At 37.6% G+C, this 22,500-nt stretch overlaps 1 protein-coding gene across 1 annotated transcript in view; it reads left to right on the top strand.

Moving 5' to 3' along the window:
- Positions 1 to 10,944: 10,944 nt before the first annotated feature.
- The window catches only part of lqf (epsin homolog lqf), a gene marked incomplete in the record, with an annotated part of 58,266 nt that continues 46,710 nt past the window's right edge, over positions 10,945 to 22,500 (top strand). The window contains 1 exon segment of the mRNA XM_070122246.1: positions 10,945 to 11,211.

Raw genomic sequence — 22,500 nt, 5'->3', positions numbered from 1 at the left:
GTCTGACAGCATGATTTTTTTAGGACTTTTTTATATATTGAAAAAACTTCGTCTCTTTAGAAGCGATAGAAAATATATCTTGAGAGAGGAAGATCAAAAGATATTTTAAGCTCGTTGGGTTTAAGATCCTATAAATGGGAAAAAAAATGTTTTTAGAACGTTCCAAACAAGAGCAGCAGGAACTAATATATTCCTAAAGGAGTATATTCAAAGATATCACAACTAAGACTACGAATATGAAAAACAGGAAACACGGGAGGATAAATGGATTAAAGAAGAAACCGTAATAGACCCGGAAGTAAGACAAACGCCGAGAATTTTTGTACCAAAGAGCATAGCCTACTTGAGTATAGTTAATCCAAGGCTCAAGGTGAGGAAAGAGGGAAGGAGGGGGAGAGGGAGGAGGAAGGAGGAGGAGAGGGGGAAGGAAGGGTAGAGGGGAGAGGGCGAAGGAGGAGGAAAGAGGGAAGGAGGAGGAGAGGGAGAAGGAGAAGGAGGGGGAGGGGGAAAAGGAGAGGGCGAAGGAGGAGGAGAGGGGGAAGGAAGGGAAGGGGAAGGAGGGGGAGAGGGTGAAGGAGGAGGGGGTGAGGGCGAAGGAAGGGGAAGGGGAAGGAGGGGAGAGGGTGAAGGAAGGGTAGAGGGAGGAGGAGGAGGAGAGGGGAAGGAAGGGGGAGGGGAAGAGGGAAGGAGAAGGAGGGGAGAGGGCGAAGGAGGAGGAGAGGGGGAAGGAGGGGGAGAGGGCAAAGGAGAGAGAGAAGGAGGGAGAGAGGGTGAAAGAGGGGGAAGAAGAGGGAGAGGGCGAAAACGAAGGAGGAGGAGAGGGGGAAGGAGGGACAGAGGGCAAACATGCACTATAACGTCTTATTTACGGAGCGTTAATAAAGAAACTTTTAAGGAAGTGCTTGAGGATTCTGAAGAAAAAAACAAACAGGCCATTTCGCAACGAAGAACTGGCGTAAACTGAGATGAAACTATAATTGCCTGTTGGTGAATAAACAAGACAATTAGTCATTTGCGAATGGTAGATGTAGCGAAACTATCGCAACAATATTCACCTCGTCTGTCTTTTGTTTTTTTGATCGTGTATAAAATAATGATGAGGAAATGCCAGCTGTTAAAAGTATTTCCAATGGCACTGCTCCTGAGATCATATGACGGGTATAAGCAGGATCTTCTCTCTCTCTCTCTTTTAATTTCAAAGAAAAAAAAAAATTATGCTGCCAGATGCTCACGGATAGGACATTTTTCTATTGTAGAAAAGGTAGAATCTTCTAGAACCACATCATAACATCCCATTAGACCGTACCATAGAATCTTCTAGAATCGTATCACAGAATAACCTACAAAAGTACCATAGAATATACCAGGATTTTACTATAGAATATTCCGAAAATTTTACTAAGAGAATTGCCCAAAACTACACCATTGAATCTTCTAAAACCGTAAAAACATAATTTAGAATCGAATTTCTTATCCTTTTAACAATGGACGTGAAGAATGACTTGGAGTGAATTTCAACGGACAACCTTGAGTATAGTTTATTGATTCAGAGGTTTCTGTTTTCACGTTCGCTTCGGTGTAAGATTGGCCAAGGTAAATGTTTCAAGGAATAGCGTTATTGAGTTGGTTTTGCTGGGTTTTGTCTCTCATTGCTTCCGGGTCTGATAGGCGCACATACATGGTACACGTGGATCAAGTGAGAGGGAAGTGTTCATGGCTGCGCTAATTGTATCCTCTCCCCCCTACCTCATTCTTTTTTGTTTCTGTCTCTGTCTGTCTCTGTCTCTGTCTCTGTCTGTCTCTCTCTCTCTCTCTCTCTCTCTCTCTCTCTCTCTCTCTCTCTCTCTCTCTCTCTCTCTCTCTCTCTCTCTCTCTCTCTCTCGTCCTCCCTCCCTGCCTTCCTTCCTTCATTTCTCCTTCATCCGCCACTTCCTACTCTCAGCCCTGTCATGTGTTTATTCTTCGTTACGAAATCCCCCGAAAAACGCCGGATCTACATTTTTTTCCTTTACTGTAGATCTGTGGTAGCTGGAGTGCGAGGAGGAGTGCCTGTAGGGGTTAGGGACCAGGTCGGAGGTCACGCGTGAGGGGGGCGTGGCTGTCGGATGACCTGTCGCGGGCACGTCACCCGTCACTGGTCAGTTCTCACCGGGCTGGGTGTGATTGGTTGTTGCTCACGCAGACACACTCATTCACGCACTCACTCTCTCTCTCTCTCTCTCTCTCTCTCTCTCTCTCTCTCTCTCTCTCTCTCTCTCTCTCTCTCTCTCTCTCTCTTTCTCTCTCTCTCTCTCTCTCTCTCTCTCTCTCTCTCTCTCTCTCTCTCTCTCTCTCTCTCTCTCTCTCTCTCTCTCTCTCTCTCTCTTCTCTCCCTCCCATAGGCACACACCCGCGTGCGCGCACACACACACTTACCTGTGAACTGCAGAATCATGTTTGCGGTTCGGTACAAGAAAGATCTGGATTGATACACACACACACACACACACACACACACACACACACATACATATATATATATATATATATATATATATATATATACCTACACACATACATATATGTATATATATATGTGATATAGTATATATATATATAATATATATATAATGTAATATATATTACATTATATAATACATTTATATGTTATATATGTGATGTATATGTATACACACACACACACACACACACACACACATATATATATATATATATATATATATATATATATATATATATATATATTAGTATCTATTTGTATAAATATATTTACTCTGCTCATCCATGTGCATATCTATAGTTATCCATAGCTTTCTCTCTATACATTATCTACCTATTTATCTATCTATATCTATCTATACATCTACACATACAGCCAACACAGCATCGCAAGTGAAAGCCATCGTGCGAAGCTACTGAACTCCCCGTTACTTCCTCTACGGCGTTAACGGTCATTTAGAACAGCTGTTTCATGGCAGAACATTCGAGTTGGGATCGTTATTTTACCGAGAGGATCCGCAACGCCTCGTGTGATGTTTTTTTTTTAAGTATTTCGATTTAAATTGATAAAACTCGAGGATCGGAAGATTGTCGAGGAGGAATGGAATACTCGTCAATAAAATTCGTTTTAGAAAACTTCCGTTTCCGAAATAAATGAATAAATAAAACTAGCATCCATTCTCCTTTAACTGGATCAAACACACACACACAAAAAAATTCTTTCCATTAGAATAAATAAGTAGATAAATAAAAACTAGTATCGATTCCCCGTTAATATGATCAAACACACACACACACACACACAAAAAAAAAATCTTTCTCTTTATTTGAATAAAAAAATATAAAAACTAGTATCGATTCCCCTTTAATATAATGAAACACCAAAAATTTAGTTCTTCTTTCTATTCATTAGAATAAATAAACAAATAAATAAAAACTAGTATAGATTCCCCTTTTAACAGAATCCAACACCGAAAACGCGCCTTCTTTATCGCGTTCAATGTATAAACACCCAAATCCCAATATTCATTCAACAGCAAAACGCACGTTATCCTCCGAACACTGTCAGCTGAGTCTTCACACAACTCAATCACATTAAGATGTAATTGGCAACTGTCATCTGCCTGACACACTAGACTAGCCCAACAATTCACAACCGATTTGCCTATTAGCGTGTGTGTGTGTGTGTGTGTGTGTGTGTGTGTGTGTGTGTGTGTGTGTGTGTGTGTGTGTGTGTGTGTGTGTGTGTGTGTGTGTGTGTGTGTGTGAAGGAGGGGAAGAGAGAGAGGAATAGTACAAGAGAAGGAAGAGGAAGAAAGAGCAGGAAAGGGAGAGCGAGAGGAAGAGGAAAAAATAGAGGGGGAGGAGAGATACAGAAGAGAAAGAAAGAGAGAGAGGAGAGAGAGATAGAGATAGAGATAGAGAGAGAGAGAGAGAGAGAGAGAGGAGAGATAGATAGAGAGAGAGAGAGGAGAGATAGAGAGAGAGAGATAGAGAGAGACAGAGAGGCCGAGAGGAGGAAGAGGAAGAAAGAGTAGGGAAGGAGAGGAAGAGGAAGGAATAGAAGAGGAGGAGGAGAGAGAGAAAGAGTGAGGTTGAATGAGAGGGAGAGACAGAGAGAGAGAGGAAGAAGAAAGAGAGGGAGAGGATTGATGGAGGAGAGATTAGAGAAGAGAGAGATAGAGAGAAGAAAGAGAAAGAGAGAGAGAGAGAGAATATGCAGAGTTGTGTATATATGTGCATTGTATTTAAATGTAAATCATAACCAAATACTTCCAAAATTAGTGTAAGTTTCTGCATCTACGTATGCGTTCGTGTTTGTGTACATGCGTGAGTGTATTCGCGTATATTCGTAACTCCTTTCTCTTCATTACAACAAAGTACTCCAAAACCCAACTCCTCCCAACCCAAGAAGAACCGCAGCCCCGCAAATGAAAGTTAATCCCCTCAGAAGCTGTGTACGAGTCCAGCAAGTGAGGAGAGAACAGCCGGACCCCGTAAGCACTGAGGCTGGAAGGACCGTCCGTGCATTTCAGTCCCGGTTCGTGCGCTCATGAAGTTATCTGTATTTGCGTGTGTGTCATATCCATCGTCCGTGCGCGTCCATTTATTTAATTCTGGAGTACTGTTTTGATCTGTTTTTCCTTTTTTTCTGTGTGTATATATGTATATACATTGGTGCGTGTATGTGTTCTTCCTCACACACACACACACACACACACGCACGCACGCACGCACGCACGCACACACACACACACACACACACACACACACACACACACGCACACACACACACGCACGAAATCTACAAACACACATTCAGACACACAGCATCCGCCGATTTCCCTCCGAGAAAAGACCAACCACCCTCCGTCGGCAACATCTGCTTGCACGCACACGGGCCGCGACACTCACAAAGCACTCAGACTTTCCTCACGAGCTCGATCAATGCAACAGATTCTCAGAGTAAGTCCCTGAGTCACCAAGCCCTCTCTCTCTCTCTCTCTCTCTCTCTCTCTCTCTCTCTCTCTCTCTCTCTCTCTCTCTCTCTCTCTCTCTCTCTCTCTCTCTCTCTCTCTCTCTCTCTCTCTCTCTCTCTCCCCACACGGCCTCGTAGCCTGCCCGCCAACACTCATAATTGATTCAGGTGATATGGAGAGGCTCGGCCTGTGTAAGACCCACGGAAGAAAAAGTCACTTAGGCTAGCCCACGTCCGCGATGGCTTCTCTTGTTTATTTTCTCTCTTCCGTTTTTTTTCTCTCTGTCTGTGTCTCTGTTTCTGTATTTTTCTTTCGGTGTCTGCGTTTGTGTTTGTCTCTGTTTCAGTCTTCTTCTTTCTCTGTTTGCGTTTGTCTGTTTCTGTTGTTTTTTTCGGTGTTTATCTGTCTCTGTCTCCCCCCCCCCCCTCTCTCTCTCTCTCTCTCTCACTCTCTCTCTCCCTCCCTCCCTCCCTCCCACATTAAAACTCACAAGTTCTCACCGACGCAAAGAAACGGTTGATCGGCGCCCTGGATGACGTCACAGCGAAGCATTTCGAGTGGCGAGCACATGTCATCATCGGCGGCGTGTGATCGATCAGTCTCGCTCTGGAGAATTAACGTGAATTCGCCCTTTCGTGCCTGAAGTACCCTGGGCGCAGGCCTTTTGCTGATAAAAGGATGAAGCCTCGTAAAAGTCTTTTTTTTTCTGATCTCCACGCATGCGCCGGCGTGACTGGACTACCAACAGGTTAATCAGGATAAATGGATGGTTACAGTGGTCTTTCTGTGAGGAGGAACAGGCACGTGCTTACACACATACGCCGAGAGACCTGTGTGTGTGTGTGTGTGTGTGTGTGTGTGTGTGTGTGTGTGTGTGTGTGTGTGTGTGTGTGTGTGTGTGTGTGTGTGTGTGTGTGTGTGTGTGTGTGTGTGTGTGTGTGTGTGTGTGTGTGTGCGTGAGCGTGCGTGTATGTAAGTGCATGCGCATGAGTGAGCGATTGAGTGAGAAAGAGCATGCATGCGCGCGTGCCCACGTGCACATTCATCGCCTGTGCCTGGAGATACACCCACGCACGCAAATTCCTAACGAACACAATCTGTTGCTGGCGCTGCGTCACTGGCGACGCCTCCCCGCCACCAGACCCGAGCGGCCAGCACCTGTTCCCGCCTCGCCGTGCCCCTCGAGAGGCCCGCCGCTCGTGCCGCCTCGCCCGCGCCCCTCTTGGTATCCTTCCGCGCCAGGCTGCCCGCACGATCGTCTTCAAACAAGTACGCGTCGAGAGGGATGGGGAAAGGACAACTGATTCTCATCGAGGTCTTGCTTCTCATTTGCCTTTTGTGGGTGAATTTGCTTGTCGAAATTACCGGGGTATTACTCGTTATTTCTCTCTTTTTCTCTCTCTCTAATAATTCTATGTTATCTCGAGCAAACGATGTTGAAAAGATGGGGCGTCTTTGTGCAACAAAAATGTTATCGCTATTGTTATCGATGTTATCATTCGCCTTTTGCGTCGCTTGCTTTTATGACTTCATCATCATTTAAACGGTCTCTCTTGCTTTCGTTTTCCACCGTCTTTTCCTTTCTTACGCTTCTGTTTCTCGTTCTTTCGTGAGCAAAAGGTGCCATAAGTGCTACCTCACTGGGAAGCGTCATGTTTCTAGTCTATCTGCGAGTATGTTTATTATTCAGTGTCGGTTCGCCGGCCGCATACGGGATGGGGAAGACAGGGACTTGTAGTGAAAGGGGGAGAGGGAGAGGGAGAGGGAGAGGGAGAGGGAGAGAGAGAGAGAGAGAGAGAGAGAGAGAGAGAGAGAGAGAGAGAGAGAGAGAGAGAGAGAGAGAGAGAGAGAGAGAGAGAGAGAGAGAGAGAGAGAGAGAGAGAGAGAGAGAGAGGGGGGGGGGGGCAGCGCTCTGGTTGGGGGTTACCGAGTGAAAGGCCGATGCCGTTGATCACATGGGATCAGCTTGTGATAGGTCTCTTTCGTCTAGGCATGTTGCGAAGGTCGTCGTTAGGTAGTCTTGTTTTAACAGAGGGATTTTTTAGACGCTAATGGCTGGCTAAGGTGAAAGGATAAAACAAGAAACAGAATATAGTATCCTTTGATGCTCATTAGGATCCAATGGTTGTCCTATACGTACTAGGACAAAGCCTTATTCATCGTCTGATACTATATTCAACAACAAAGGTGAGGTTTCGCATACAGAGAAGCGTTGTCGAAGTGTGATTCTATCTGTTCTGAATTCCTTTGGAGTTCGGTCAAGTTGTAGGTTCTTCTGTGGTATGCTGAGGGCGGCAACGGGATATCATCCAGTAGGGGTAGGCTTAATGCTGTCATCTTTGAATTTCGCACACTCACTTCTCTCTCAGATGACTCCATTGTTCTCACGGAGAAAATGCGCGTTCCGCTCGTACACACAGTTACTTTATTCAACTTCTGGAACATCCTCTGCGTATCTTCAACAGCGGTGACGTGGAAGTGATTCACGAAACTTCTTTGTAGGAAAAAAAAGGTGAATCGAGAACCTCCTGAAGGCACACACTTGACTCGACTTCACAATGGGCGCGTCTGCTTTTTTTCGCCGACGATCACGCGCCGCCCTTGCCAGCCCCCGTGTCGCTGCCCTTTGCCACAGTGAACGCTCGGCACACCACTCCGCTCCCCGTAGACGCCATGAATGAACATAAAAATGATCCCACGACATGACCGCAGCCACTCCGACGCTGCGGCTGATCCCAATGATCCGAGACTATCGTCGGTTCACCACGGCGTTCGAGACCGGACGGAGTAAACTTATTTTCACCTTTCGTTTTTGTTTCAGTTTCATTCTCATTTGGCTCGATTTATTTTATTGATCACCGTAGGTCACTTTAATAAAATGCCGGTTTATTATGCTGTGGTACCGTGTCTTGCAAATACAAGTTGGCATTGTAATTCAAATTAATAAAAAAAGTAAAATGTTAAATAACGTATCAGCGATTCCATGCGTTCAATTACCTTTACGTTTATCTTTTTTTCATTCCACAGGCTACCTAAAGCGTGCCACGTCACTGCGCTATATTTCCTACAATTCCCGAGGAAGAAACAGCTTCAGAACCCGATCACACACACAGAACACAACCATGACCTACCATACAGGGGAAGCAAAGGTACGTTTAGTGTACAAATTCACACACAGTTCGAAACAGATTCACAGGAATAACATATAACCCCTACAGGACCACCGTTGCACCGATCTGTGGCTGCGTTCAGTAAAGTTCACCAAAGCGCTAGGCTGCGATACGACATATAATGGCAGAACAACAGGTAACGGGACCCTGTGAAAGGTGACTCTTAGTTGGTTTAGCGACTTCCTCTCTTAGTGAACGAACAACTGTTTCCGGTACTCTCTGGATTTCGTACACAGAACCAGTTTGATAACTGTTTCCGTTAATTATAAGCCGTGCATGATTATGTAACGAAAACAAAATAGTTGTGTATATATAGGAGATCAACATCTGACTGACTGACTGTGCTCGCTCTCTCTCTCTCTCTCTCTCTCTCTCTCTCCCTCCCTCCCTCCCTCCCTCTCTCTCTCTCTCTCTCTCTCTCTCTCTCTCTCTCTCTCTCTCTCTCTCTCTGAATGAATTTATGTAAAGAATAACCATTGTAATTAATGGAATAAAGTGGTTTGACTTTTTGACTTTGACTCTCTCTCTCTCTCTCTCTCTCTCTCTCTCTCTCTCTCTCTCTCTCTCTCTCTCTCTCTCTCTCTCTCTCTCTCTCTCTCTCTCTGTGTGTGTGTGTGTGTGTGTGTGTGTGTGTGCGTGTGTGTGTTTGTGTGCGTGTGTGCACATGTGCGTTTAGGGAGTATATGCGTATGGATCTGTATGTGTGTACAGTTTGTGTCTATATGCACGCACATTAAGAGAGGGAGAGAGAGAGAGAGAGAGAGAGAGAGAGAGAGAGAGAGAGAGAGAGAGAGAGAGAGAGAGAGAGAGAGAAAGAAACAGATGAAAAATATTTATACATATATGTGTACACACACGCACATATTTAATATATATACATACATATATATGTGTACATATATATGTATATGTCTGTATATAATATATATACATATATATTATATATATATATATATATATATATATATATATATATATATATGCGTATATGTGTGCATACATATGTACACACGCACACACACACACACACACACACACACACACACACACACACACATATATATATATATATATATATATATATATATATATATATATGTATACATACACACATATCTATTAATTTATTCACACACACATGTGTGTGTCTATAAATGGGTCGACTGTGTGCTCTGAAGGCCGAACACGTCTGCATTTTCAATAAAAAATTAAATAGCTGGAAGCAAACTTGAGTGTAGCAGGATAGTAATCGAACTATTTACACTGAACACTCTTTATCTGATAACCTGCCGCATTGATCTAATACAGCACTTGGTGTTGCTCTTGCATATGGCCTCGTGACCCCACTGAGGTTTTTCTTCCTTATGTTTGGGAATATGACTAAATCTGTGGAAAAGAACACCACTTCTCTAAGAAAAATTCGTAAAACCGCATTGACTTGCTGCTGGGAATTGCGTTTTTCTTACGCCAGTGATTTTAAATGTAAATGGAAGTCAGACAACCTACCAGGAAGTATTATCAAACAGAAATAGTCATCACAGGGCGGCGAGTCGAGAAAACGGAACTCTCGCAGCGCCACCGGCTTCAGGATGAAAATGAAAAACGAGATCTGACAATACTTTTTTCTTCAAATCTTTTATCCGCCCGGTTATCATTGTATCAGTTTATGAACGGGCGTCTCTTCCCGCTCCTTTGTGTGTAAGTAGACCCCAATATCGCCAAGAGAAAGCGCGCGTCTAGACACAAAAGTGAGGCAAACAAACAGACATAGAGCCAAGTCCCTGGTGTTGATAGCGAGCTGAAAAAGTCTTAAGATGTTGTTGAGTCATCGTTGATTAGGTAACACACGGATCTCTATGTTCGTTATTTAGCGTCGACTTTATTTTACGACGAATAATGATGTATCTCATGTCCTGCGTGTGTGTTTTAAAATTAAGCCCAGGAGAAAAGTAATGGATAATGATGTTCATAGATGATTATAATGAGTCACGTGAGGATGTTCGTTAAGCGCGCAAAATTACAAGGAAGTGTTACACTCTTGCGTCTTCAGACACGCCATTACGGTAAAATAATTCGAGAATCTGACTGTCAATAGATGAACCAAAATGAACAATTAGGTGATGAAAATAGAAAACCTTTTATATTTGACACGAGCGAATCTATTTTGGAAACCACGTAGGCAAAACCTACACCACGCGTTTTACCTGTTAATAAAGAGACTACCTGCACCCACAGCATCGCATATCGCACAAAGACGTAGAGACAACTATTAAGATCAGGAAAGTGTGGAGTCATTGGCATCGTAGCATGCAAAATCACGCCGTATTAAGTCCCCACATCCTATCACACTCACGCCTCATCTTGAATTCAGTGTATGTGTCTGAAGCCGAAATTTCCTTCTCTTCGTTTAAATTAAGGCTCCTCCATTAATGCCCGATCTTCTAGTCTTTAAATCTACCTAGAATGAGGATCCCACGGTATTCTTCACATGAGAACATCCTTGAAAGGAAACTACAGGATATCCGCAAGAGAGGAAAGAATAAGGATGCACGTGAGAAAGAAAAAAATGTTGGCAGTTTTCCCCTCATCTCTAAATAAAACCCGAAAATTAGGATAAAGATTTAATGATACATATATCTTCATTCCACCAAGCTGAGTGATTAAAAATCTTTAGAATCCCCACGAGAGTGTGAGAAAGAATGAAAAAGAAAAAAAAACTCCTGGCAACTTTCCCCTCCATCCTTACAGACAATATCCCCGAAAAGAAAGGATAGAGATAACACGTTGGCCACACTTGTCCCTCCTTTCAAAAGGATACGCTGATCCACACCCTAGCTATCCTTCAAGACGAGCGATTAATCTAAGGATCCCCCACGAGAGAAAACCTGGTGGCATTTTCCCATTTTCTGCCAGCGCGGACATTCCTTTCTCCTCCCTCAGTTGCGAGCGTTCAGTCAGCCAGGGCGGAAGTCCTCGCCATTTTGAGTACACGACCTTAACTTCTCCGGATATCCTTATATTATATTGGGTCTTTTTACTCGTCTTTACTCCTTCTTCTGCCGGTGAGTATGTGGGGGGTTTTGCAAAGAGGGGGACTGAAGGAGAGGGGGTTTTAAGCTCGTAAATTGGGAAATGCGTTGGAGTTGTTTACGATCTGTGTCAAGGATCCAAAACCCCGAAATCTTGATTAAGGGTTTTTTTCGTCGATTTATGGGTTGTCTGGGCTGTTGTAAAGGGTTGTGGGCAGCCCTTAGTAACAGGAGGATTCGGTTTTGTCAGAGGAGGAGGTAGAATTTCGCAGGGACTAGGGTAAAAAGGGGTTGAAGAAGGATAAGGTGAAGTTAGGGTCACGTCGTTCCGGGTGATCAGCTGATGCTGTTGAGTCAAGGTGGCTGTCACACACACACCCTGGCACCACTCAGCCACGGCTATCACCCTACACCCTGGCACTGCAGACTTTGGCACCACACAGCGACGTCTTTCACCACACATCCTGGCACCACATAACGACGTCTTTCACCATACACTAGCACTACATAAGCACGTCTTTCACCTCGCACTCTGCACCAGACAATGACGTGTATCACCACACAATAGTATGCATAACTAAATAGCAACATTCACCACCATACACCCAAACACTATTTACAGTATTTTGTCATCACATAATTGCACCTGTCACCACATGCACTAACACCCCACAATAACAATAATTGTTACAGAATGATAGGTTGCCATATAATAGTGTCCATGACAACCTGACACCACAAAATACCATCAGTTGCCATGTCCGCTGGAGAGGATTTTATCACAGTGCCACCAGACAGTAGACAGTGCTGCCCTTTATCGTATTCTGTGAGGAAAGAGTTCGCCACGGCACTTGCCATTTGGAATTGACACCTGCTACCACAAAGAAGCACCTGCTGTCGTATCCTACCTGGCACTGGTAGGTCACTGATTCCTCAGTCTGAATGATTCTTCTGTTTGCTCTGAAATTTGTTTAGTTTAAACACATTTTTGGAGATTGATATTATGTAGAAAACTCAAAAGGTCAATTATGAATAGTGAATCTTGATACTGAAATACAGAACCAAGGATAAAATTTCGAATTGGTATTCAACTGTCTTGCAGGTTATCCGATAGCCTTTTCATTTGCTGTCATAAAGGGAACTTGGGAATGAATTGGGTAGTATGTGTGTTTCTTTGTTTTATTTATTTAGGATTTAGTAAGAGTGTTGTAACTTGGAAATGTCTACAATGTCAGAATAATGTTATATTTGATATTCAGAGCACTAGATAGATAGTGGAGCATTAGATATAATGCAGAAAAGAAAAGAAAAGAATATTTAGAGTGATTATGCAATTTACAATTTTTATAGGATTCTTATGGAAAGAATAGAGATGGATACCGGAAGAAAATCCATTTGTGGATGAAAAATACATCATTTATTGTAGATATTTAGTGATGTACTTGTATGAAGTATGGAGTTATATTAACAAAATTACTTATTGTCCAATAGAAAATACTTTTATTTGTTTATATAAATCTATATATTTTTTAATGTATGCAGCCGGTAACGAGATCTGCTTTATTGCAGAATATTACATTTTATGTGCATATTGCATGAATGGATCGTGGAAGATAGGTTGAGATTTATGTAAAGGTCTATGTCTTAAAAGAAATATACATGCTTAAAGGTCAAGGTTATTGATCAAGGTCACAGAATCTGGTTATATCTGATTTGTTACTAATTTTGTGCCAGTATTTAACCTTTCCTTGTCAGTACTTTGTGTAAAGATGCTTTAAATCTATCTTATTTTCTGAATTGGTCTGATAACTGCCTTTCTTACCACTTAATTTTATAATTTACTTCTTGCCATATCTATATCAACCTTTTCAAATAGTTTTGGCTCTCAACATTTCCATACCAACTGAACCAGTTTATTGGGATACTGTGTATGTCATTGGTAATTTCTCAAGATAATTCTTCAGTCTGGAATGCTGGCTTTTTATAGAACTATACATGTATTAGGTTCCTCCATTTGCCAGAAGGCTGTCACACCCAGTGACTCACTTCATGTGTCACGTAGATTGTTTTGTGTTATTTTATTTCTTTTAGTGTTTCTTAGGTTGGGCTATGATACAGTGATTAGAAAAAAAATACTGTATCATCCTTTGAGCATGGTTTGAAGGTTCTTGCCATAAATATTTATGTTTATAGGAAAAGTTTGAAATAATTTTGTGAGTCAAGGAAAATTTTGATTTCGTCTTTTCTGGTTTGTTGTTTACTATGACCAGAATGATTGTGGTTGAGAAATATGTGCTAGTATTAACTGCATACCCTAAAAAAGTATAATCTACATGAAAATATGATAATTACAGGCATTTCCTGTCATAAAAAAAGAAAAACAGTCTTGTCATGCCAGGGTACTATGACAGGCACATGATCATGGTGTAGGTTTTCTGTATTTTGGTAAGATGTTGAAGATATCCACCCGCTGTATGCTGATCACTATTGCTCCTCTCCTATCAGTGTATCAGTAAAGACCAGCAAACTTCTACATAGATAATTAGACCTTCCTGATGATATTATCGGTTGAATTAGGAATTGATCCGAGCTTGGGTCTTGGAATATATTCATTGTAGGTATGTGGTCTTTGCCGGAGTGCAAGTCTTGGAGTCCTTGGTCATTGTCTGATGTTGCACCACAGGGTAATTATGAGAAAAAGTACCATTCTGAAAGCCAGTGTGTGTGTGTGTGTGTGTGTGTGTGTGTGTGTGTGTGTGTGTGTGTGTGTGTGTGTGTGTGTGTGTGTGTGTGTGTGTGTGTGTGTGTGTGTGTGTGTGTGTGTGTGTGTGTGTGTGTGTGTGTGTGTGTATGACTTTGAAGCATACATACTTTCTCTTTTTCCATAGTATTACATATTTAAAGATTATGTTAAAAATGTTTTCCCCCTCTTTTTCTTAGCATGTTGGATCGAGTTGAAAATGTAGTGCATTTTAGTACCTGGAAGAATGTATTATGCTTTGACAGCTGGAATTAAAGCTTTTGATACTTTGAAAACCACATTAACAGTTAGGTAATTCTTGAATGTATGATTACACATGCAAAGCTGAGATATGAGGGTCTTGTAATCATGGGTCTTTGTCTGTTATCTTGATTTTGATAGTAGATTTGAACATTAGAAAAAGCATAGATTTATATATGGTCTACCTTGCACTGATTTTGGTTAATAAGATTATCATAGTCAATAGATAGGAAGTGGTGTGGAGACCTGCTCTCTTAATTCTTTTTCGTGTTTCAAAAGTCAAGGTTGGAAATAGGTCAAAGTTTGGACCAACAATAGTGTCATGTTTCTGGAACAACACAGACTGTCCTCGTTTGATTTAGCTCACACTTGATAGCTAGGTTGGGGCCAGGCATTGAAGAGAATCTTGAAAAAATATTGGTACCCCAGAATTCAAGGTCATGCAGCCAGTCTCTCAGTGATACAGGTGTTATTGCTCTTACTGGACCTTTGATGTTTTAAGAATGTTGAAATTATTCAAGAGTTTATGGGGGGGCAGTAATTGCCTGTTAAAAAGTAAAGAAAAGTTTGAATCAAGCAGCGTTTATATTTAGTTTAGATATTTTAGACAACTTTAGAAAGGAGACTTTCATAGACTTTAATCACTGTTTGTTGACAACTTTTCCAAGGAGAGAAGAAAAAAGGTATTTAGATTTATTCTGAAATACTCTATATAAGTGTATCTTTATTCATTTGAAAGACAAAACAATGAATAGAAACAAAATGTAATGATACTCTTGAGCTGGTGAAGATGTGTCCATTGTATTTTCATGTATTACAAAAACAAAACCAGATCAAGACTCAGATAGCAAGGAATATAAAAGATGCAAATAAGTTGACATAAATTTTGCTTCTGCTTAGGGTTCGTTTTTAATCTAGACTTGATTTACAGAAGGTAGAAAGAAATGACTTTACAAAATGTATTGTTAACATTATTCAGTTTGCTTACAATTCAGTATGAGTGGATATATAAATATTAATGATATATACATTTGTATATATAGCAAACCCCTTCTCTCAGTAGACTTACTTTAACTCAATACTGCTGGGAAATGTAGCGTTCACAGTAGTAGTGTTTTGTGAAATTTCTTTGCACGTAGATGGCTCCACAAGTACTTAACCACCAAGTAATCATTTAGTCGCCCTTGTCACCTCACTTGATTTTACCTTTCCTTCAGTTTTAAAGGGAAAATGTTTTTTTGTTTTTTTTTTACTAATTCTTTCAAGCTTGATTCTGTTATTATTATTATAAACATCATAGTTTATGTAACGTTAATGACATGATAAGATGAAAGATAACATTGCCAGAAATCAAGGGAAAGGGTAAGCGAGTGAAACAGATAGTACTAGTAATTGGCTCTTTTGGGATTTAGTACTTGTAGAGAAATCTGTGTAAAAACTCTTAATAAACTGAAATTGCTGTGGGCATGGTATTTCCCTACATGCCATCCCTGGTGGCAAGGGTTTAAGTTTAATTCACTGGAGAAACCTGTAACTAAATGTATTTTCTATTAGTAAACAAATAATGAGTAATAAGCATTATGTTAGTTAGCAAGGTGTTATATTGAAGCCTAATGTGTAAGCAATCTTGCTAGTTATGTTAGATTTAGTCAACTTGCAGTTATATGAAGAGGGGGGTCCTTAAATCATGGGGTAGGAAACCTCAAAGGTACTTTTCATTTCAAAATCAAATGCTCAGTTTGGAAAATTATTCTATTATATAGCTATATAACAGGATAGTTTCTCAAGTTACTAAATTTGAGTAAAGAATTAAATAATCTAGATACTAATCAGATATTGGATGACAGTACAAAATATCAGCTGAAGAATTCAGTACATATTATCATCAGTATTTGAGAGATACCAGTTTCATATTTTACGGCTCACTTCAAATGAGAGAAATTGAAATGAAAGACTAATAAGTAAGAAGAAAGATCCTTTATTTGCCTTGAGAAATATTTTTGCATATGTTTGTATATGAAGCATGTTCACTATATGATTCTTTACTTGTTAGAGTAAGTATACAGAAATATCTAGTCTTACCTTTCCCCTTTGTATCAGGAAGTCTTATCCCAAAATTCTGTATTAATTTTCTCATTTGTTTGCTGTTTTAGGTTGATTTCATCATTATAAAAAAAGTTTGTTGATGTCTATGTTTTTGTAGCCTTTTAGAAAATAAGCTGAAAGAACTGCAGATAATGCATGCAATAATATTTATTGATTTGTTTATTTGATTATTTTTTGGGTTTATTAAACAATGGTTATAGGATATGGTATATCATTAACTGTCAGATATATTTTTGAACCTAGTTACGCTTGTATTTTTGTATATTATAATATAAGTCATTTTGTGAAGTATGGATTTATTATTTATGCCTAATGATATAATCTATAATTCAGAGTGATTAAGATCTAATTATGATGACAGCATTCCTATTGTGGGAAGTTATTGGTTCGGGGACATGAGTTCAGGAAATTACGTACTCCTGTTATTTATTTTTTATTTTTATAAGTTAATGGCATTAATCATAATCAAAGCTGGAGAAAAGCGCCATAGCTGAGCTAGTCGTATATCCTTACAAAAACAGTATTCCCTCCGCATATGTGGATTAAATTCATCTCAGGTGCTAAAGTGCACATGGTCACTATGTGGGTCAAGGTACCATCTGAGATAAATAATGTTTGGCAACTTGAGGAGCAGGTAGAGGCATGCCATTTTGAGCTTAATGGTGTTTTTATATTGGGCAGAAAAACCTTTCTCCTTTTTTAGTATTGATATTAATGTTATTGTTGTTATTATCATCATCATCATCATCATTAACATTATTAATCTTTATCATTATTATGATGATGATGATGATGATGATGATGATGATGATTATAATATTGTTATCATCTTTATTATCATCATCATTATCATTATCATTATTATTATTGTTATAGAAAGTTTCTTTATGTATCTAAATAGGGAATATATAAGATAAGTAACCTCTAATGAATGGAAGACAATTTATGTTCAAGATAGTCTGGTTTATGAGGATGGTAGTAAACATACACATGCAGTTCGTAAACACTAACAGATATGCACATATACATATATATTGGTTTGCACACTTGCACAGGCAGATGTAAATGAAAGATTTGTTGTTGCTGCTGTTGTTGTTGTTGTTGTTGTTGTTGTTGTTGTTGTTGTTGTTGTTGTTGTTGTTGCTGCTGCTGCAAATACAAATCAGAAACACAATATCCCAAAGGCCTTTTTGCTTTATCACTTCTGTAGGGCATGAAGGACAGGAGGTATACATATATGTATTGGGCAGTCAGGTCACATCCCCTTATATCTTAATTTTTTGCAAACATTTAGCCGTTAATTTTCCTGTCATCATAGGATTTATTTGTTATGATTGATTTTTAAGCCAATAACGCCAGGTAAAAAGGTGTGGCAAGTGGACATAATCGTGGGGTTGTTGATGCAGTAGTTTGTTCAGTAGTTTGTGAGCAACATTAGGGACTTAGAAGTTTGTGTTTTGATACAGATTTGCAAATGTTTGGAGGGTTCTTGGACAAGATTTGAGTTACGAGTTTAAAAATTGGAGGTATATCATGGTATGGAAGTATGAGTGCCTTGATTATGTGGGTGTTTCCTGTTTTTTCTGTACTCTTTTATTAAATAGCGACAATTGTAGGTCCAGCAAATTACTTTGATCTTTCGTGATAATAACAGTTTTATATCACTTATATGATGATTAAAGCTTTTGACCAACCAATCATAGCATATCAGCATAATATCAGAGGGTTGCCAGAGAGTCTTAAAAGAAGAATAAAAGAATCCATAGCTGGATATTTCAGTAAAAGTGAATGTTTCTTTATTAACACTTTTTTATTGAAACTCAGTGTGTTGGTCATATAAACCTATGAAAGTATAGAATAACGTAAGCTAATATACATCTACAAGTCTAACTACCATGAAAGTGGTTTGATATATTACTACATGTTCACAGATTTAGGGTTGTTAGCCTTTAGGGTCACACCTGAAAAAGTTTTTGAAACACTGGTATATATCCTAGTTTCTGTTTGTAGCAATCATTATGAATTTCTCAGTATTTTTTATTTGAACATTGACAAGTATTCCTTTAGTATTTTTTAGAGCAAGTGGTATTGGATTTTCAGTGTAAAATGTTTAATGATAAAAAAAGAATTACAGAATTATTTCAAATGTTTGAAACAAATATGAATTTAGTAGTAATTTATGAGACCATTTGTGTGGAAATGCTTGTAATTGAAAGTCATTTATAACTGAAGCCAGCAAAATTAGCCATAAATTTGTTAGCCAGCAGAACTTAGTCTCGACCTACTTGAAAGAAGTGTGTTAATTTCAAGGACCAGGGAGTCATAGTAGATAGGTATATGAGTCATTTTTTTGTTATGGAATGCCAGAAATGGGTCATCCCTGTATAACCTGTGTCAGTTTTCTTTGTAAGGAAGTCTTGACGTGCCACCCACGTTGACAATTGTAGGTTAATCCAATATTGCTGCACTTTCTTGGCTTGTGGGAACAGGATGAACCTGTCAGTTGACCTCTAGGATGGTCACAAGGGTTAGCAATCGTTACTGTCAGGTACATGCTCCTCCTACCAACACTTTTTTTTTTTTTACATAAAGTGAATAAGTGTAAGGATTGTAATCATGTGTGTTCTTTCTGTTGGGTTTAGATACAAGGAATGGTTGGGATGTTGTTTAGTTGTGTGCTATTCTTTGAAAATTGATAGCTGTATTTGTTTTATATTTCTCTATAGTCAATTTTAGTAAAAGTGTTAGGTAAAAGATCAAATGGAAAATGAAAGTGTATAGGAAGATTAAGTAAATAGATTAAATAATGTTGAGATACCACTCCTTATCAATTCAGTTACTCTCATGATTTGTATAGGAAGTGGTAGACAATGGGGGACAAAGGAAAGGAATCTTACCTAAGGTATGTTGCACATAAAGGTCATTTTAAGACTATGGTTTAAAAATAAAGGTGAAGGGTACAGAGAGACTCTTAACACTGGGTCTGATTCCATTTGTCAGTAATGTAGCCAAGAGATCATAGATTTTCAAATACAGTTGATATAACACTCCCTGTGCCGATGTCTTTAAGATTGTGGCCAGTGTGTGTGCATGTTAAAGATGATGTGTGTTTATGATATAGGCATGGGATGCAGTGTGTAGGAGAGAACAACAACAGAAAGCTATCTTTAAATATGTATGCAGTTAGTCAGTTTATGTTTTGTGTGTATTTTTTTGTATGTAGGACATTGTCATTGTTAGTGTTAGTGTTATTGGTAATATCATCATATGTTATTATTTTAGTTGCTAATGATATTAATATTATTGTTATCATCATCATCATCATCATCATCATTATCATCATCATTATTGTTACTATCATAATGATTATTATTAGACTTATTGTTAACATTATTATTATTATTCTATTATTTTTGTTATTAATGGTGTTATTATTGTTATTACTTTATTTTTATTATTATTCTTATTGACTTAATATTTTTTTCATTATTAATATTATTGATATTATTATTCTGAATTATTATTGATTGTTATTATTATTATGATGATGATGATTATTATTATTATTGTTCATTTTCTTCTTCTTCTTCTCATTATGGTTATTATTATCATTATTGTTATTATTATCATTATTATTATTATTATTATTATTATTATTATTATTATTATTATTATTATTATTATTATTATTATTATTATTATTATTATTATTATGATTATTATGATTATTATGATTATTATGATTATGATTACTCTTACTCCTACTCTTACTTGTATTATTATTATTGTTGTTGTTATTATTATTATTATTATTGTTGTTATTATCATTATTATTATTATTATTATTATTATTATTATTATTATTATTATTATTATTATTATTATTATTGATAAAACAATTATTGATAGCATTTTTACTGTCATTGTAAGTGTTGTTGTTGTTGGTATTTTTTTATTTTTTATTTTTAATATTGTCCCAATTTATATTATAATTATTGCCATTATATATATATATTTTGACATTCTTATTATTATTGTTGTTGGTGCTGTTGTTGTTGTTGTTGTTATTATTATTATTATTATTATTATTATTATTATTATTATTATTAATTATTATTATTATTATTATTATTATTATTATTATTATTATTGTTATTATTATTATTATTATTAATATTGTTCTAGTAATTATCATTAATTTCAGTATTATTTTTGTTATTGATATTATAATAATTTATTATTGTTCATTATTTATTGTCATCATTGTTATTATTATGTTGTTATCTTATGATTATTTTTATCATTGTTATTGTTATTGATATTCTCAATGATGATATTACCATTATTATTATTGTTATTATCATCATTACTATTGTCATTATTGTTATTATTTATTTTGCTACTAATTTTATACAGTTACTCTTAAACATATAATTATTGTTACATTGTTATATCATCATCAATATTTTTATCATTATTATTGTTGTTATTGTTATTATTATTTCTATTATTATGATAATGATAATGATTATTATTAATATTTTTATTATTGTTGTTGTTGTTGTTCTTATTATTGTTATTATTATTATTATTATTATTATTATTATTATTATTATTATTATAGTTATTATTGTTATTGATAACCTCATAAATTTTGCTATTTATGATAATGCCAGTTGTAAGGTGATATGATGTTTATCTTTATCATAATGCTGTTACCCTTTAGAAGGTATTGTTTTGATAAGATTTCATAGTCTATCATTACATTGTTATTATTTTGTTTGTTTATTTTTTAGATTATTAACATTATTATTATTATTGTTATAATAATAATGATAATAATAATAATAATAATAATAATAATAATAATTATTATTATTATTATTATTGTTATTGTTATTGTTATTGTTGTTATTGTTATTATTATTATTATTATTATTATTATTATTATTATTATTATTATTATTGTTATTGTTATTGTTATTGTTATTGTTATTATGATGATGAAGATGATGATGATGATGATGATGATGATGATGGTGATGATGATTATTGTTATTGTTATTGCTATTATCATTGTCATTGTTATTGTTATTGTTATTACTATTATTATTATTATTATTATTATTATTATTATTATTATTATCATTGTCATTGTCATTGTCATTATCATTATTACCATTATGATTTTGATGATGATTATTATGGTGGTTGATATTACTATTAACATCATTAGTTTTTCTCATCCTCCCTCTTCCTCTTCCATATATTCTCTAGCCTGCCTCTGTCAGTTTCTTCCTCTCCTTTTCCCTCTTGTCCAACTCTTGTTTTTCCCTTCTTCCTTTCCATTCACTGAATCATCAGTTTTCATTCAGTGCGATAAGCAACAAATATAGAAAATGCTGATGGGGCTATTTACAAGAAGTTGCAGAGCTTCCACCCCCGTCAAGTCTAAAATGTTTTGTGTAACAGAGCTGTTGAAGCTTCCACATGACCAGGAAGTATTGCGTTCGTCCTGAGGAAGGTTTTGGTTAGGGTACAAGGGGATACGTCTCCTCTGTCGCAGGGTAAAAGAGAAACCCGGGGAAACTTACGTCATTTTTTCCCAATACCTGTAGCTGCTGTTTAGTTAAAATATAACTCAATGAGAATTATAGTTTATAAGAAATTGGTTATGTTGTTGGCCCATTAGGAAATATTAGCTGTGAGGGGAAAATTTGAATGAATGGGGTACACATATGCATACACTTGTGTCTTTGGTAAGGCTAAGAGTATCCAGGGACTGATATGTTTCTTTTTTATATCTGAGTTTTCCTCTTTTCCTTTTTTAGATAGCATTATCATTCTTATTGTTGTCATTTTGATCATCATCATCACCATTGTAATTATTATTATTAATGGCTTTATGGATGTTGCTGCTGCTGTTATTGTCGTTGTCGTCTTCATCACCATCGTCTTTATTTTCAACATTATTATTTTCATGATCATTATTTATTGTTAAAGTTAAGATTGATTTTTGTAAGCACTCTTGGAGAAAAGTTAATCTCAGACTTCTTCCTTCATCCCCCCTCCCCCAACCCTTTGTGGTCCCCTCCACTCTCCCCCCACTACCCGTTCACGCCCCCCCCCAACCCCCCATCCCTGAGCCCCTTCACTATGAGCACGAAGGGAAGGAAGGCTGTGACGCAGAGACTGTCAATTAGGAAGCCTTGGGA

Source organism: Penaeus vannamei, chromosome 5 (genome assembly GCF_042767895.1).
Source record: "Penaeus vannamei isolate JL-2024 chromosome 5, ASM4276789v1, whole genome shotgun sequence".
In the NCBI taxonomy this organism is placed as follows: Eukaryota; Metazoa; Arthropoda; class Malacostraca; order Decapoda; family Penaeidae; genus Penaeus; species Penaeus vannamei.
This window is presented reverse-complemented; position numbering and strand designations above follow the sequence as displayed.